This window comes from Somniosus microcephalus, unplaced genomic scaffold (assembly GCF_052327205.1).
Source record: "Somniosus microcephalus isolate GS21.2 unplaced genomic scaffold, FLI_Smic_1.0 unresolved_chr4, whole genome shotgun sequence".
Classification (NCBI taxonomy): domain Eukaryota; kingdom Metazoa; phylum Chordata; class Chondrichthyes; order Squaliformes; family Somniosidae; genus Somniosus; species Somniosus microcephalus.
In genome coordinates this window covers 42738529-42757476 of record NW_028225182.1, presented here as the reverse complement: position 1 = coordinate 42757476, position 18948 = coordinate 42738529, and the positions used below count along the sequence as shown (strand labels likewise).

At 47.0% G+C, this 18948-nt stretch overlaps 1 pseudogene; it reads right to left on the bottom strand.

The window, feature by feature from the left end:
* Window positions 1-18948, bottom strand: part of LOC147090640 (polyunsaturated fatty acid 5-lipoxygenase-like) — a 157789-nt pseudogene that overhangs the window by 73673 nt on the left and 65168 nt on the right.

Here is an 18948-nt window from a genome sequence, read left to right as displayed (position 1 = left end):
TCTGCGTACTACCTGACCAGTTCCCAACAACAAAACTCTGTCCTTTGGAGCTGCACGGATAGGTCTACCTGGTAGTGGAACACGGCTCATGGCATCTGCGTTCCCATGGTACTTGCCCGCTTTGTAAACGATGACATACTCATATGCCCTCAACGTCACTGCCCATCTCTGGATCCGGGGTGACACCATCTGTGTTACTGCTTTCATCTCATTAAAAAGAGATAGAAGAGGTTTATGATTGGTGCATATGGTGAATTTCCTGCCATATATGTACTTATGAAACCTCTGTAACCCAAACATTACTGCTAATCCCTCTTTATCCAACTGGGAATAGTTTTTTCCACTGGGGTCAGAGTTCGAGACATAAACCCGATCGGTCTTTCAGTTCCATCTTCCATACAGTGTGAAAGAACTGCCCCCACCCCATAAGGTGAAGCATCACAAGAGAGAATGATGTCTTTCTCTGCATTGTAGTGAACCAGCACATCCGAGGACAGCATCAGTTTCTTGGATTGTTCAAATGAAACCCTCTGTTCCTCTTCCCACTGCCACGGTGTCTCCTTGCGCTGTAGTTTGTGAAGAGGCGCTAACACTGTTGACAAGTTTGGCAAAAACCTGTTATAATTGTTTAGCAGTCCCAGGTAAGCTCTTAACTCAGTCACATTTGTAGAATCTGGGGCCTCCTGCAGTGCTTTTACCTTCTCTTTGATTGGATGGAGCCCTGTGGCATCCACTCTGTGTCCCAGGAACACGGCCTCATTCCCCATGAAAGTACACTTACTTCTCTTGAGCCATAACCCCGCCTTATCCAATCTTTGCAGTACCTCTCTCAGAGTGCTCAGATGCTCCTGGTCGGTTCTTCCCATCACCAGAATATCATCCAGATAGATGGAAACATGTGGAATCCCTTGCAGTATACCCTCGATAGTCCTCTGGAAGATAGCTGGACTAGATGAGACACCAAATGGCAAGCGGTTATAGGTAAACAAACCCTTGTGTGTGTTTATGGTTACATACTTCTTGGATTCCTCATCTAGTGTAATCTGCAAGTATGCATGACTCATATCCAGCTTCGTGAATTTCTTCCCTCCAGCCAGGTTTGCAAAAAGATCCTCAGTTTTCGGAATAGGATACTGTTCTGGTTTAGACACCCTATTTCAGTCAATTTATAATCTCCACAGATTCTTACCGAATTGTCCGGTTTTAAAACAGGTACAATGGGAGCTGCCCATTCTGAACATTTCACGGGTTCCAGAATGTTCTCCCACAAAAGACGATCAAGCTCAGCCTCTACCTTCGGCTTCATGGCTTAAGGCACAGGTCGTTGTTTAAAAAATCTTGGCAGTGCCTCCTTGTCTACATAAATCTTAGCTGGGGGGCCATTAAATGTTCCAAGTTCTTCCTTGAACACATTCGCATGTTCAATCAACACTTCTTGCAAAGACAACTGTTTGCCTCTCTCCATTTGATTTATTGCTCCCCAATCTAATTTAAGTTCTTTTATCCAGCCCCGACCTAACAAATTTGGTCCAGAACCTGATACTACAACTACAGGTAGCTGTTCCACGGTGTCCCTGTGTTTCACAGTTACAATAGCTGCACCCAATGTTGCCACTCATTCACCGGTATAGGTTTTAAGCTTCATAGAGCAAGACTTTAACTCTGGAACTTTTGCACGGTTCCACAATTTTGAGTATTCTTCCCTGTTCATTATGGTTACGCCACATCCAGTATCCACCTCAAAGTTGACCTTAGTGTCATTTACTATCAGTTGCAAAGTGATAGGATCCACTTTTGGAATGTCCTCTACCATACTATGCATTATGAACATGTCGTCTTCTTTCTCAGCTTCTCCACTGATGTGATGTGCTCCCTGTTTTGTCACTTCGCTTACTAGGTTTTGCTCTTCTCCCCCTTTAGGTTTATATACCTCCCGGGTAGCTTTTGCTCTACATGCACGTTTTATATGTCCTTTTTTTCCACACTTGTGGCACTGTTCCTCCAGAAACCTGCATTCCCTTGCCAGGTGATCTCCATTGCACCTATAACATGCCTTTAAATGCGCACGTTGTGGTGTATGACTCATATTTAACTTGTGCACCAGCGTCTGACCTGCAACTTGCTTTGTAGTAGACCAGTCTGAACCTTGTATTTCTTCTACATCACGGTTAGCTGTCTCTATTAATTGAGCAAGTTCCAACGCTTTTTCATACGTAAGCCCAGTCTCGGACAATAATCTCCTCTGCATTCGAGCATCCATTATTCTGCAAACCAGCCTATCTCTCAGCATGTCCTTCAAGCTGTTCCCGTAATTGCAATCATGTGCCAGTTTTCTCAACACCGCTACATAATCCAACACAGTTTCACCCGGTATCCTGTTCCGTGAATTAAATTTGAAATGCTGTACAATCTCACTCGGTCTGGGATTGAAATGTTCCTTTAGCAAGTCCACTAATTCAGTAAATTATTTATCTCCAGGCATTGCAGGACTGCATAAGTTTCTCAATAAACTATATGTCAGACTTCCCACTGAAGTTAGCAAAATAGCTCTCCTTTTTCCAACATCGACAATGTCATTTGCTACAAAGAAATGCTCCAATAACTCACAGTATTCTTCCCAAGTTTGATTTTGAACATCAAAAGCAGAAATCTCTCCAACTCAAGTAGCCATGATTCAGATGCAGTGATCTTGTATTTTCCCTTCTTCAAGTTGATATCTGTTAATTCTCGTCGCCAAATGTTATAACCGAGTAGTAAGGTCCAATAAATTGATATAAGTGAGACTTCAGGAACTCAAAACTTTACTTTTAATTTACACAGAACCAGGAGAGAACAGAGCTCTCACAGCTACAGGCATGCACTCTGTATTTCTACTGCACGAGCAAACCAAAATGGATGATCCTATGAGTCATTCCCACAATGCAACATTACCTTAAAACACTGGTAAATGAACCCTTAACATTTGTCTCCCTCTGGTGGAAAACTTAAGCATTACATCCGAGATTACTATAGACGGTAAAGGAATGGCCGATATACGTCCCAAGTCGGGATGGTGTGTGACTTGGAGAGGAACTTGGAAGTGATGGTGTTGCTATGCACCTGCTTCCCTTGTCCTTCTAGGTGGTAGAGGGCGCGGGTTTGGGAGTTGCTGCTGAAGAAGCCTTGGTGAGTTGCTGCAGTGCATCATATATATTGTGGAGAGATGGATATTTGTGATGAGTGGACAAGGTGCCAATCACGTGGACTACTTTGTCCTGGATGGTGTCGACCTTCTTGTGTGTTGTTGCAGCTGCCTCTATCCAGGCAAGTGGAGAGTATTCCATCATAGTGTAAGATTCTCAAAATTTAGCAGATCCCCCAAAACAAGAAGATACCCTAAAAGAAAATAACTTTGGACTCTTGCTAAAAATTTCAGGTGGATAAAAAAACATGTTGGGCTTAACAGGGAAATTCAAGTTCAAAAATAGATTTGGCATTTTAAAAGGGCATGTTTGGGCTTAGGGAAGAAAAGGCTGCAACAAAGAATTTGAGATCAACCTCTGTAATGGACAGTTTGAGTATTGGAGATGATCAAACTGCCTGGGGGAACTGAAAACGTCACTCAGCCCCTATCAAGAAATTTACATCCTAACAATAGACCCATGGAAGAACAGCCTCACCCAAAATACAGAACCCATCCAAAAACATGCATAAAACAAATCACTTCGCCAACCCACAAAGAATCTCAGGCCCCACAGGAAGACTCGAAGACTGAGGACAATCCCATACAATTAAATAAGAGTTCAACAACTCAGGAAACTATCCCAAAACCACTTCACACATTCTTAAAACAACTTCAACCGCCCATGGGGCCATCCCGAAACCACTTCACACATTCTTAACACAACTTCAACCGCTCATGGGGCCATCCCAAAACCACTTCACACATTCTTAAAACAACTTCAACCGCCCATGGGGCCATCCTGAAACCACTTCACACATTCTTAAAACAAATTCAACCGCCCATGGGGCCATCCCGAAACCACTTAAACAAATTAAACAACTTAATGTTAACAAGCCTGCCAAATTCTAACAATACACCAGGACTGATTTGGCGCGTAGATTAGCAGGCCTCATTTAGTATAATTGGAGGCCTGTTTTTACAACAAGAGAGAGAGTTCAGAGAAAGGCAAGAAGAGGAATTCAAGAAGAAGTAGTTCAAGAAGAGCAACATCAAGATCAAGGAGCAAGCATCTCGAAGCCATTCTCTCTCTCAAAGAAGTAACACACCATCGGACACCTCGTGGCATCAAGGGCCTCACGAAACAACCAACCGAATATTACCATCAGCCAACCGGGTAATATTGGGCCACCGCGACCAACGAAAAACCAGCTGGGAAGAAACCGAAGCTCCGCAAGTTTTTCCACTCTATAAACTATTCCTGACTTTACTCAAAAAGACTCTAAGACCTATTTCTAACCAAAGGAAATTGGGTACTCACCTGATAAATCCAATACACATCCTACCGCATCAGTGGACTCGAGAAGACTGACCAGACATGCAGGTGAAGTCCTCTACCGCGTCCGGGGCATAGCAGGCCCCAACCGACACATCTAGTGAACCCCAAAATCGCGAACCAGCTCAAGTATCAAAGAGTCGTTTTGGTCCCTGGTCCTTTAGAGCCCAACTTAGCTAGTAAGGTGGGATTGGGAGGGGTGAGGTATTTGTCTACTGTAATTTCCCTTGTATGTACCAAAGTGTTCCCCATTTTATTAGAGTGTTAAGATTACAGTATTGTATTTTCTTTTCTCAAATATAGATCAAAGTTCTTGCACCAAAACCAGTTGTCTGCTGCACTTTCATCACAACCCCCAAATAAGTCCAAGGTCTAGAACCAAGGGAGTGGGAGCGATTCGAACCACTCATAAGTCAGAGGTGAAGCTGACACACAACACCATCCCCTACAATAGGAATAGGAACATAGGAACAGGTGGAAGCCGTTCAGCCCCCCGACTGTGTTCCACCATTCAATCAGTTCATGGTTGATCTGTATCTTGACTCCATTTACCTCCCTTAATACCCTTGCCTAACAAAAATCTAGCGATCTCAGGTTTGAAACTTTCAAATCACCCCCCAGCCTCAACAGCTTTTTGGGGGAGAGGGTTCCAGATTTCCGCTATCCTTTGTGTGAAGAAGTGCTTCCTGACATCACCCCTGAACGGCCTGGCTCTAACTTTAAGGTTATGCTGCCCTGGTCTGGGTTCCCCCACCAGTGGAAATCGTTTCTCTCTCTCTAACCCTATCGAATCCTTTAATCATCTTAAACACCTCAATTAGATCACCCCTTAATCTTCTATAGTCAAGGGAATACAAGACTGGACTATGCAACCTGTCCTCATAATTTAAATATTTAAGCCCTGGTATCATTCTGGTGAATCTGCGCTGCTCCCCCCGCCAAGGTCAATATATCATTCCTGAGGTGCGGGGCCCAGAATTGAACGCAGTTACTCCTGATGAGCTCTAACCAGAGCTTTATACAACTGTAGCATAACTTACACCCCTTTGCATTCCAGCCAAAGGTATGAGGAGTGAGTTGGCTATGATAGATTGGGGAGCTTCATTAAAAGGCATGACGGTGGATAGGCAATGGCTAACATTTAAGGAACGAATGCCTGAATTGCAACAGTTCTACATTCCTTTCTGGTGCAAAAACACAAAAGGAAAAGCGGCCCAACCATGGCTAACAAAAGAAATTAAGGATAGTATTAGATCCAAAGAGGAGTCATATAAAGTTGCCAGAAAAATTAGCAAGCCTGAGGATTGGGAGCAATTTAGAGTTCAGCAAAAAAGGACCAAGAGATTGGTTAAGAGGGGGAAAATAGAGTATGAGAGTAAACTTGTGATATGCCTATCAATTAGTCCAATAAAAGGCGACGAGTTAAGAACGTAACTGAAGGTTTTTATTGGCTAAATAACAGAGCCCACCCTCGTGGGTGATCCGATCCAACAGGGAGGAATACTAGCCAGTCAGCTACCTTTATACCTGGGCAGGTAATGGGCGGAGTCGGAGGTGGTCAGCCCAGGTATAACAGTGCGACAAGAGGCGACCTCGTGTAGTGATGTGACAGTGAGAACAGTGAGAACAATATACAGTGATAACTATAACAGTGGTTTACCACATTCACCCCTTGTTTAGATTAGAGTCCGGCGGGGTGAAGTGTATTACCAGCTCTGGTATGTCAGTCTGTCCGGAGGCTTCGTTAGCCTCTCCGATCGTCGCAGCGGCGGTGTTACATTATCCGGTGTTAAAGCTGGTGTCTGCGTAGTCGGCAAAGGCTCGTGGGGTTCCGGCATGCCGTCTACCTCGGCTGGACTCGGGGGGTTGGGAGGGGGGGGTGAGGGTGCGAGGTCTCGTAAGGAGACAGTGTCCTCCCGTCCGTCTGGGTAAGCCACATAGGCGTACTGGGGGTTGGCGTGCAGGAGGTTCACCTTCTCGACCAGGGGGTCCGTTTTATGGGCCCTCACGTGCTTTCGCAGCAAGACGGGTCCCGGAGAGGTCAGCCAGGTTGGTAGGGTGGTTCCCGTAGTCGACTTCCTGGGGAAGACAAACATTCGAGCATGGGGGGTGGTGTTAATGGCAGTGCAAAGTAGTGACCGGATGGAGTGCAGCGCAATCGGGAGGACCTCTTGCCAGCGGGAGGTTGGGAGGCCCTTAGACTTTAAGGCTAAGAGGGTGGCCTTCCATACCGTCGCGTTCTCTCTTTCCACCTGGCCGTTCCCTCGGGGGTTGTAGCTGGTGGTCCTGCTTGCTGCAATACCCCTCTCCAATAGGAACTGACGGAGTTCCTCGCTCATGAAGGAGGCGCCCCGGTCACTATGTATATAGTTCGGGAACCCGAACAAGGCGAAGAGTTTGTTCAGGCATTTAATGACCGTGTTACTGGTCATGTCTGGGCAGGGGAAGGCAAAGGGGAAACGGGAGTACTCATCAACGATGTTGAGGAAGTACACATTACGGTCGGATGACGGTAGGGGCCCCTTGAAGTCGATGCTCAGACGCTCGAAGGGGCGGGTGGCCTTGATCAGGCTTGCTCTGTCCGGCTTATAGAAGTGCGGTTTGCACTCAGCACAGATCTGGCAGTTCCTGGTCATGGTCCTGACCTCCTCGATGGAGTATGGCAGGTTGCGGGCCTTAATGAAATGGTAGAGTTTGGTGACTCCGGGGTGGCAGAGGTCATTGTGGAGGGTCTGAAGTCTATCACTTTGCGCGCTGGCGCATGTAATGCGTGAAAGAGCATCAGGGGGGTCGTTCAGTTTACCGGGCCGGTACAAGATCTCATAATCATAGGTGGAAAGCTCGATTCTCCACCTCAAGATTTTGTCGTTCTTGATCTTGCCCCTCAGCTTGTTATTAAACATGAAGGCAACCGAGCGTTGGTCGGTGAGGAGGGTAAATCGTTTGCCTGCCAAGTAGTGCCTCCAGCGCCGTACTGCCTCCACAATTGCCTGGGCTTCCTTCTCGACCGACGAGTGTCGGGTCTCGGGGCCCTGTAGGGTCCTTGAGAAGAAGGCTACCGGCCTACCCTCCTGGTTAAGGGTAGCGGCTAGGGCGAAGTCGGATGCATCGCTCTCCACTTGGAAGGGGATTGACTCATCCACTGCGTGCATTGTGGCCTTGGCTATGTCTCCCTTAATGAGGGAGAAGGCCGCGCACGCCTCTTCCGTGAGGGGGAAGGATGTGGTTTTCAGGAGGGGTCTGGCTTTGTCCGCATAATTGGGTACCCATTGGGCATAGTAGGCGAAAAGCCCCAGGGTTCTCCTAAGTGCTTTTGGACAGTGGGGGAGGGGTAGCTCCATGAGGGGGCGCATTCTTTCGGGGTCGGGGCCGATGACTCCGTTCTCTACTACACAGCCAAGGATGGCAAGGCGCGCTGTGTTAAACACGCATTTCTCCTTATTGTAGGTGAGGTTCAGCCGTTGGGCCGTACGGAGGAATTTCTCCAGATTCACGTCATGGTCCTGCCAGTTGCGGCCGCAGATGGTGACGTTATCGAGATAGGGGAAAGTGGCCTGTAGTCCGTTCTGGTCAACCATCCGGTCCATCTCCCGTTGGAAAACCGAGACCCCGTTGGTGACACCAAAGGGGACCCTAAGGAATTGGTAGAGGCGGCCATTCGCCTCGAAGGCGGTGTACTGGCTGTCCTCCGGGCTGATGGGGAGTTGGTGGTAGGCCGACTTGAGGTTGATGGTCGAGAATACGCGGTATTGTGCAATCTCATTGACCATGTCCGATATGCGGGGGAGGGGGTATGCGTCCAGCTGGGTGTATCTGTTTATGGTCTGGCTGTAGTCGATAACCAGGCGATTTTTGTCGCCGGTCTTGACTACCACCACCTGGGCACGCCAGGGGCTGCTGCTCCCCTCAATAATGCCCTCTTTCAGGAGTCGCTGCACCTCAGAGCTAATGAAGGCTCTGTCCCCAGCGCTGTACCGCCTGCTCTTAGTAGCGACAGGTTTGCAGTCGGGGGTGAGGTTAGCGAACAGGGAAGGTGGCGGTACCTTGAGGGTGGATAGGCTGCAGGTGTTACGCGGTGGGCGGTTTAACTTTCGCTGGTTGTCGACTGTGAGTGGGGGGAGGGGTCCACCGTATGCTAGGGTTACACTTTGGAGGTGGGATTGGAAGTCCAGCCCTAGTATGACGGCAGCGCACAGCTGGGGGAGTACGAGGAGTTTAAAATTTTTATACTCTGTCCCTTTAACCGACAATGTCACGACACAGTAGCCGCTGATGTCTGTGGCGTGCGACCTCGATGCCATCGAGATGCGGCTGCGCGTTGGCAGGACGGGGAGGGAGTAGTGGCTCACCGTGTCTGGGTGGATGAAGCTCTCCGTGCTTCCGCTGTCGAACAGGCAGGTCGTGGCGTGGCCGTTGACTTTGATGTCCATCATTGAGCTGGCCAGGTGGTGCGGGCGGGCTTGATCCAGGGTCACGGAAGCTAGGGTGTAGATGAGCGCGTCGTTGTCATGACAAGATGGCGGCGAAGATGGCGGCCCCCGTAGTTCATATGAGGCTCTGTTTAAATCGTTTGCCCCGCACAAAGATGGCCGCCCCTGCTGTTCCCATGAGGCTCTGCAGGCTTCGGCTGCCCCGCACAAAGATGGCCGCCCCTGGTTTTCCCATGAGGCTCTGCAGGCTTCGGCTGCCCCGCACAAAGATGGCCGCCCCTGGTTTTCCCATGAGGCTCTGCAGGCTTCGGCTGCCCCGCACAAAGATGGCCGCCCCCAGGGTCCGCATGAGGCACTGCTGGCTTCTGAGGATTTGCTTCTGCAGGCCTTGGAGAAGTGGCCTTTCTTGAGGCAGGTTTTGCAGGTCGAGTTTTTGGCTGGGCAGCGCGACCTCGGATGCTTCTCCTGGCCGCAAAAGAAGCAGCCAGCGGCCCGATCGGGGTTGCCTGATGTCGGGGCCGGTACCGGGCCTATCAATTAGTCCAATAAAAGGCGACGAGTTAAGAACGTAACTGAAGGTTTTTATTGGCTAAATAACAGAGCCCACCCTCGTGGGTGATCCGATCCAACAGGGAGGAATACTAGCCAGTCAGCTACCTTTATACCTGGGCAGGTAATGGGCGGAGTCGGAGGTGGTCAGCCCAGGTATAACAGTGCGACAAGAGGCGACCTCGTGTAGTGATGTGACAGTGAGAACAGTGAGAACAATATACAGTGATAACTATAACAGTGGTTTACCACAACTTGCAAGGAACATAAAAGCGGATCGTAAAAGCTTCTACAAGTATGTAAAAAGAAAAAGATTAGTGAAGACAAATGTAGGTCCCTTACAGTCAGAAACGGGAGAATTTATAATGGGGAACAAGGAAATGGCTGAGCATTTAAACAAATACTTTGGTTCTGTCTTTACAGAAAAGGACACAAATAACTTCCCAGAAATGCTAGGGAACCAAGAGTGAGAAGGAGGAATTAAAGGAAATTAGTATAAGTAAATAAATAGTGCTGGAGAAATTAATGGGATTGAAAGCTGATAAATCCCCAGGGCCTGATAATCTGCATCGCAGAGTATTAAAGAGGTAGCCATGGAAATAGTGGATGCATTGGTTGTCATCTTCCAAAATTCTATAGATTATGGAACAGTTCCTGCAGATTGGAGGGTGGGAAATGTAACCCCGCTATTTAAAAAAGGAGGGAGAAAGAAAACAGGGAAGTACAGACCGGTTACCCTAACATCAGTAGTAGGGAAAATGCTGGAGTCTATTATAAAGGATGTAATAACAGGACACTTAGAAAATATCAATGGGATTAGGCAAAGTCAACATGGATTTATGAAAGGGAAATCGTGTTTGACAAACCTACTGGAGTTTTTTGAAGATGGAACTGGTCGAATAGATAAGGGAGAACCAGTGGATGTGGTTTATTTGGATTTTCAGAAGGTCTTTGATAAAGTCCCATATAAGAGGATAGTGTGCAAAATTAAAGCACATGGGATTAGGGGTGATATACTGGCATGGATTGAAAATTGGTTAACAGACAGAAAACAGAGAGTAGGAATAAATGGGTCTTTTTCAGGGTGGCAGGCGGTGACTAGTGGGGTACTACAGGGATCAGTGCTTGGGCCCCCGTTATTCACAATATATATCAATGATTTGGATGAGGGAACCAAATGTAATATTTCCAAGTTTGCTGACAACACAAAACTAGGTGGGATTGTGAGTTGTAAGGAGGATGCAGCGAGGTTTCAAGGTGATTTAGACAAGTTGAGTGAGTGGGCAAATACATGGCAGATGCAGTATAACGTGGATAAATGTGAAGTTATCCACTTCGGTAGGAAAACAGAAAGGCAGAGTATTATTTAAATGGTGATAGATTGGGAAATGTTGATGTACAAAGGGACCTGGGTGTCCTTGTACACCAGTCACTGAAAGCAAACATGCAGGTGCAGCAAGCAGTTAGGAAGGCAAATGGTATGTTGGCCTTCATTGCAAGAGGATTTGAGTACAGGAACAACGATGTCTTACTACAGTTATACAGGGCCTTGGTGAGACCACACTTGGAGTACTGTGTGCAGTTTTGGTCTCCTTACCTAAGAAAGGATATACTTGCCATACAGGGAGTGCAGCGAAGGTTCACCAGACTGATTCCTAGGATGGCAGGGATGCCGTATGAGGAGAGATTGGGTCGACTAGGCCTGAATTCACCAGAGTTTAGAAGAATGAGAGGGGATCTCATTGAAACGTATAAAATTCTGACAGGGCTAGACAGACTGGATGCAGGGAGGATGTTTCCCCTGGCTGGGGGGTCTAGAACGAGGGGTCACAGTCTCAGGATACGGGGTAGGACATTTAGGACTGAGATGAGGAGAAATTTCTTCACTCAGAGGGTGGTGAACCTGTGGAATTCTCTACCACAGAAGGCTGTGGAGGCCAAGTCACTGAATATATTTAAGGAGACAGATAGGTTTCTGCTCACAAAAGGAATCAGGGGGTATGGGGAGAGAGCGGGAATATGGTATTGAGATAGAGAATCAGCCATGATCATATTGAATGGTGGAGCGGGCTCGAAGGGCCGAATGGCCTACTCCTGCTTCTATGTTTCTATGTTTCTAGCCCCCTCGAGATGAAGGCCTACATTCCATTAGCCTTTTGAATTATTTTTTGTACCTGTCTACTAGCTTTTAGTGATTTATGTACGCGGATCCCTAAATCTCTCGGCTCCTCCACAGTTCCCAGCTTCTCACCATTTAGTAAATACTCTGATCGATCTTTCTTGGGTCCAACGTGGGCGACCTCACACTTTCCCACATTGAACTCCATCTGCCACAGTTTTGCCCACTCGCTTAATCTATTAATGTCCCTTTGCAACTTTCTGCTGCCGTCTACTGTGCCACCTAACTTAGTGTCATCAGAAAACTTGGATATACGGCTCTCTATACCTTCATCTGAGTCTTTGATAAATATAGTGAAAAGCTGAGCCCAGTACAGATCCCTGGGGGACACCACTAGTCACATCCTGCCAATTGGAGTAAATGCCCATTATTCCTACTCTCTGCCTCCTACCTGGAGAATGAGAGGCGATCTTATTGAAACATATAAGATTGTGAAGGGGCTTGATCGGGAGGATGTTCCCAATGATGGGTGAAACTAGAACTAGGGGACATAATCTTAAAATAAGGGGCTGCTCATTCAAAACTGAGATGAGGAGAAACTTCTTCACTCAGAGGGTGGTAGGTTTGTGGAATTTGCTGCCCCAGAAAGCTGTGGAAGCTACATCATTAAATAAATTTAAAACAGAAATAGATAGTTTCCTAGAAGTAAAGGGAATTAAGGGTTACGGGGAGCGGGCAGGAAATTGGACATGAGTCTGGGTTCGGAATGGTCATGGCCCTGTGGGTAGTGGAGTGGGCCCAGGGGCCGTGTAGCCTTGTTCTGCTCCTAGTGTGTTCTAATTCTGTTAGATTTCAGGAGATGGTTTTATTCCTGTTCCTGGCTGGGGTGGAGATCGCCTTTACAGAAGGTAAGTACTGTAGAAAATATAGGGACAGAGTGATCTCCTGGAAGAATTTCGATCGCCTAGATGGGTCGGAGAGGAATTTCCCAGATTTTTTTCTCCCAAATTGGCCATTGGGTCTTTATCTGGTTTTTCGCCTCTCCCGGGAGATCACATGGGTTCGGGTGGATGCAGAGTGATAGAAGATTTGAGGTTAGGATCAGATCAGCCATGATCTTATTGAATGGTGGAGCAGGCTCGAGGGGCCGATTGGCCTACTCCTGCTCCTATTTCTTATGTTCTTATGTTCTTATGTACCTCCTAACCAATTCCCTATCCAAGCCAATAGGTTGCCTCCAATTCCATGCGCTTCCATTTTTCCTAACAGTCTCTCGTGTGGAACCTTATCAAATGCCTTCTGGAAGTCCATATAAATAACATCCGGAGACACTCCCTTATCTCCCACATTAGTGACCTCCTCAAAAAATTCAGCTGGGTTACTTATACATGACTTACCCTTTACAAATCCATGCTGGCTCTCTCTGATCAGTTCATAGTTGGCCAAGTGCTCAGTCACTCTGCCCCTATTAACAGGTTCTAGTAACTTCCCCACACCTGACGTTAGACTAATAGGTCTATAATTTCCTGTGAGACCTCTCCCGCCATTCTTGAATAATGGAGAGACATTGGCAATTTACCGATCCAAGGGGACAATTTCTGAATCAAGGGAGTGTTGGAAGATCACACTCCTGACTTGAGCTTTGTAGGTGGTGGGGAGATTTTGGGGAGTGATGAGGTGAGCCACTCGCCGCAGAATACCCAGGTTAAAGGTCATCAACATTTGGAGTGATAAAATATCCACTAAAGGACCGTCCCACATGATGAGAATTCTCTACCAAAGAAGGCAGTAGAGGCCAATTCATTAAATATATTCAAGAAGGAGTTGGATATATTTCTTAAGGCTAAAAGGATCAAGGGGTATGGGGAGAAGGCAGGAACAGGGTACTGAATTTGGACGATCAGCCATGATCTCATTAAATGGCGGAGCAGGCTCGAGGGGCCGAATGGCCTACTCCTGCTCCTATCTTCTATGTTTCTATGAGAACATACATCACGGAACAAGAAAAGGCCATTCAGCTCAACCAAACCATCCGAGGAAGGTACTGGAGCAAGCGTCACTGGATAGTGATCAGTCGCGAGAACCCTGGCTCCCAAATAACTGTCTGGCGAGCCCCAAGTGTGCCGGGGCCAACTCTAGGGCCCCGATCGCTTCCATGCCTGAGATCTAAGAACTCCGCACAGACCAGAACAGTTTTGATAGAGTAATTAAGGAGAAACTGTTTCCAGTGGCAGGAGGGTCGATAACCAGAGGACGCAGATTTAAAGTAATTGGCAAAAGTGCCAGAGGGGGAGATGAGGAGAATTTATTTTTTACACAGCGAGTTATTACAATCCGGAATGCGCTGCCTGAAAGGGCGGAGTAAGCAGATGCAATAGTAACTTTCAAAAGCAAATTGGATAAACACTTGTAAAGGAAAAATGTGCAGGACTATGGGGCAAGATCAGGGGAGTGGGATTAATTGGACAGTTCACTCAAAGAGCTGGCACAGGCACGATGGGCTGAATGGCCTCCTTCTGTGCTGTATGATTCTGTCCACACTGCAATGGACTCACCCAGATTCACCTAATCCCCTGAAGGAGGAGAAGCATTCATGAGGGAAAACGGCGAGACTGCTCCCTGACTCAAAGACAACAGGGCAGATTCTGCGGTGCTATGTCCCAGGCACAGGGAAGGAGCGGGGGGCCAGTTCAGTGAATCAGGAGAACAAGCCCTGTGCCCATTTCCTACTGGGCAGCAGTTCTGCGGCTTGGTGCAACTTGTGTGCTGAAATGCTTGCGCCTCTTGTGTGCAGGTTTTTTTTTATTCGCTTATGGGACCTGGGCGTCGCTGGCAAGGCCAGCATTTATTGCCCATCCCTAGTTGCCCCTTGAGAAGGTGGTGGTGAGCCACCTTCTTGAACCGCTGCAGTCCGTGTGGTGAAGGTACTCCCACAGTGTAGGTAGGGAGTTCCAGGATTTTGACCCAGCGACAATGAAGGATTAGCGATATACTTCTAAGTCAGGATGGTGTGTGACTTGGAGGGGAACTTGGAGGTGGTGGTGTTCCCAGGCACCTGCTGCCCTTGTCCTTCTAGGTGGAAGAGGTCGCGGGTTTTGGGAGGTGCTGCCAAAGAAGCCTTGGCGAGTTGCTGCAATGCATCTTGAAGATGGGACACACTGCAGCCATGGTACGCTGGTGGTGGAGGGAGTGAATGTTTAAGGTGGTGGATGGGCTGCCAATCAAGTGGGCTGCTTTATCCTGGATGGTGTCGAGCTTCTTGAGTATTGTTGGAGCTGCACTCATCCAGGCAAGTGGCGAGTATTCCATCACACTCCTTACTTGTGCCTTGTAGATGGTGGAAAGGCTTTGGGGAGTCAGGAGGTGAGACACTCGCCACAGAATACCTAGCCTCTGACCCGCTCTTCTTGCCACAGTATTTATGTGGCTGGTCCAGTTAAGTTTCAGGTTAATGGTGACCCCCCAGGATGTTGATGGTGGGGGATTCGGTGATGGTAATGCCATTGAATGTCAAGGTGAGGTGGTTAGACTCTCGCTTGTTGGAGATAGTCATTGCCTGGCACTTCTGTGGCGCGAATTTTCCCTGCCACTTATCAGCCCAAGCCTGAACGTTGTCCAGGTCTTGTTGCATGTGGGCATGGACTGCTTCATTATCTGAGGAGTTGTGAATGGCGCTGAACACTGTGCAGTCATCAGCGAACATCCCTATTTCTGACCTTATGTTGGAGGGAAGGTCATTGATGAAGCAGCTGAAGATGGTTGGGCCTGGAACACTGCCCTGAGGAACTCTTGCAAGGATGTCCTAGGGCTGTGATGATTGACCTACAACCACCACAACCATCTTCCTTTGTGCTAGGTATGACTCCAGTCAGTGGAGCATTTTTCCCCTGATTCCCATTGACTTCAGTTTTACTAGGGCTCCTTAATGCTGTAATGATATCAGCAAATAGTGATGGTATTTGCCTGTTTGATTATGATGCCTTACAGCATAATTGCATGTATTGATTATTTATGCCTGACCAGCAGAGGGCATGTGAGAGAGGCAGTTTAGTTTAGTTTTAGTTTCGTTTTAGATGGATCTCTAAGATGGTGTCTCCTGTAATGCTGTTAACTGAGTTGAACATACTTTAGATAAAAAGTCATTCTCTTTCATGAATGTCTCGCCATTGAACCCACATACAAATCGATACAAATGCCACACTCGGTCAAATGCTGCCTTGATGTCAAGGGCAGTCACTCTCACCTGACCTCTGGAATTCAGCTCTTTTGTCCATGTTTGGACCAAGTCTGTAATGAGGTCGGGAGCTGAGTGGTCTTGGCGGAACCCAAGCTGGGCATCAGTGAGCAGGTTATTGGTGAGTAAGTGCCGCTTGATAGCACTGTCGATGACACCTTCCATCACTTTGCTGATGATTGAGAATAGACTGATGGGGCAGTAATTGGCAGGGTTGGATTTGTCCTGCTTTTTGTGGACAGGACATACCTGGGCAGTTTTCCACATTGTCTGATAGATGTCAGTGTTGTAGCTGTACTGGAACTGTTTGGCTAGAGGCGCGGTTTGTTCTGGAGCACAAGGTTTGATTAAGTATCACTCCCAATGTCAAAACGCTAATTGGTAGATTGTACGTCAAAGGTAACGCATTGGCTGTGTGCCATCTCTGTGTTCCATCCATTGAAACTGAAAGCGCACAAAACTGGGTGGGGGCGCTAACCTACTTACCGGATATTTGAATTTGTGGTTCGGTGCAAGGACTCTTTGTGCTCAAGTCTCAATAAGGTGCAAAAATATTTAAACAAGCCTCTCGTGTAATTTTTAAATTCTCAACCTTGATCTCTTAGCCCTCCAAGGCATCGCACTCTCCCTATCTCTGTAACCTCCTCCAGCCTTACAACCATCCAAGATCTCTGCACTCCTTCAATTCTGGCCTCTTGCACATCCCCCAATTTTAATCACTGCACTACTGACGGCCGTGCTCTGGAATTCCCTGCCTAAACCTCTCCAGCTCTCTACCTCTCTTTCCTCTTTTAAGACGCTCCTTAAAACCTACCTCTTTGACCAAACCTTTCGTCACCTGTCCTAATATCTCCTTATGTGGCTCGGTGTCAAATTTTGTCTGATAATCGCTCCTATTGAGGAAATCTACATGATATAAGGGGTTAATTTCAAGTGCTTGCTGGGTAAAAGTTTTCAGACTTGACACTGGGCAAGTGTCGATGTGTAACTAGAGCTATTGCACATACTCGAACTACAGCCAAGAACAGATGCCTGCCCACCTAATGAGAATGTAGAAGTGGAATAATGAGTTTCTTTGATGTACCAATGACCTGATAACTTGTGACCGAAAGCAAAGCTTGCCTCCCTTATATATGATTAAAGAGGACCTCCGGTTACACGATTCATGCCCTGTTATAGATTAACGGTTGACTTATGTGTCCAGGATCCTTCTGTCAATATGTTATTTCTACCTGATGATTAATCTAAAATGTATCCTGATAGAGGAACAAAGGGATTTCAATCAAACTTGTTTGTTACACTGTATAAATATAGAACGTTTACACTGTATCATTGGAATAGTAGCCTCACCCCTTGAGTGGAGGTGCTGATTCCCCTTGCAAGAGAAGTTAAATAAAAGGCCTGTCCGTCTGACGAATCCAAGTGTGTATTGAGTCATTACCCAGAGCTAAGAAGTAAGGCACTTCTACAATTTGGAGGTTCCACCGAGATGGCTTGCTGTACCAATTGGTGAGTTAACAGACGCCGAGTACGTTGCTCGGTTGGGAAAATCCCATCGGCCGAAGGTGGTGTTTTGCCACATTTTTGGGACTTTCCCTGCCAGAAGCATAGCTGCGCACAGTCTGTTTATTACATTGGACAGCACTGCCATCGGGTAATTGACTCACAAGGTTCGGGGGTTAAACTGCCGTTGTGACTGCTTCCCTTTCAGAAACGGAACAGAGGACCAGCCATGAGGCGCTGACGCCCCGCGAGCAGGATCGTGCAGAAAAGGACTGTAGGAAGCGCTGAAATAAAGGTACCAGAGAGAGAAGGTTAAGTCAGGAATTTGATTAACTAAGGAGCTAGCGATTTATTGGAAATTGAACTAGCAAGGTTCCAGCTTGCTGAGAGAGAAGGTTAAGTCAGGAATTTGATTAACTAAGGAGCTAGCGATTTACTGGAAATTGAACTAGCAAGGTTCCAGCTTGAAGTTAGCTGGGACAAATTGAAGGCCCTTTTTGCTAAAGATTTGGCTAAAGGGAGTAGGGTAGAAGGAGAGAAGAGCTTGAAGTTAGCTGGGACAAATTGAAGGCCCTTTTTGCTAAAGATTTGGCTAAAGGGAATAGGGTAAAAAAAAAAGAGAGAAGAGTGGGCGGATGTCTGAAACACAGTGTCAATGTTTAATGTTTATGAGAGTGAGTATTTAACTACTTGTTATTATCAATCAACTTTGCAGCTTTGTCCAGTAAGGCTGCATAGGTTGGGGATTTAGTAACACTTTGGTTGTTGTTTAACAAGTGTATTGTTTATTGTTTATTGTTATATGTATTAATGTTTAGTCATGTCTGATCTGTAGAGGCGTCCCACGCAGATCATAGAGTGTTACGGAATTGTTGTATGTTTTAACTAAAATATTTAAGCTGCTACAATGGGTTCTAGTAACAGTAAACTGCCTGAAAAAGGCACGCCAGCCGCTTTTATGTTAAAACATTGCGGTCAGTCAGCTATTGACCACTTACCAAGTTGGTCCAAATGGACCTCAGGCAGTAATCACCCCTTTCCACCAGATGGAACGTTTAATATAGACAGAATTACTTGTCTCGAGGAATGCCTGTTAGAAAGAGACCCCGGAAGAAAAAGGAATAAGGGTGTGGATTGGTCTGCATTTTGTGATTGGAAAAGAGAAGCCGAGAAAAGAAGGGAGATGAGTGTTATTGTCAGCAAAAGGGGGAGAGAGCAGGAAAAGCAGAAAAAGATCCCTCAAGCTCTGCAATGCCCATTAAGTAAAGAGAAGAAATCCCCCACGGAAGACGAAGAAAAGGAGGATAGTGATGATGATTTAGTCCAAACAACTAGGAGGTTATATCCTCAGTATGAGCCACTACCAGCAGTATTGCCAAAACCCTCCCCACGTCAGTCGGTGTCATCACCCCTTCCATATAGAGAGCGGGCTCCGGCCCCCCACTTATCATCACCATGGCCACATACCAGCCCGGGGGTATCATCTAGAACCCGAAGTAAGGACCCCCGTAGTCCGGATTTAGAGGTGCCTCCCACGGCCCCTTCCTCCCCCGTGGAATTAGAATCACCGGTTTTACCGGTTAGACAGGCCCCCATGAAATTATTTCACCGTCCATG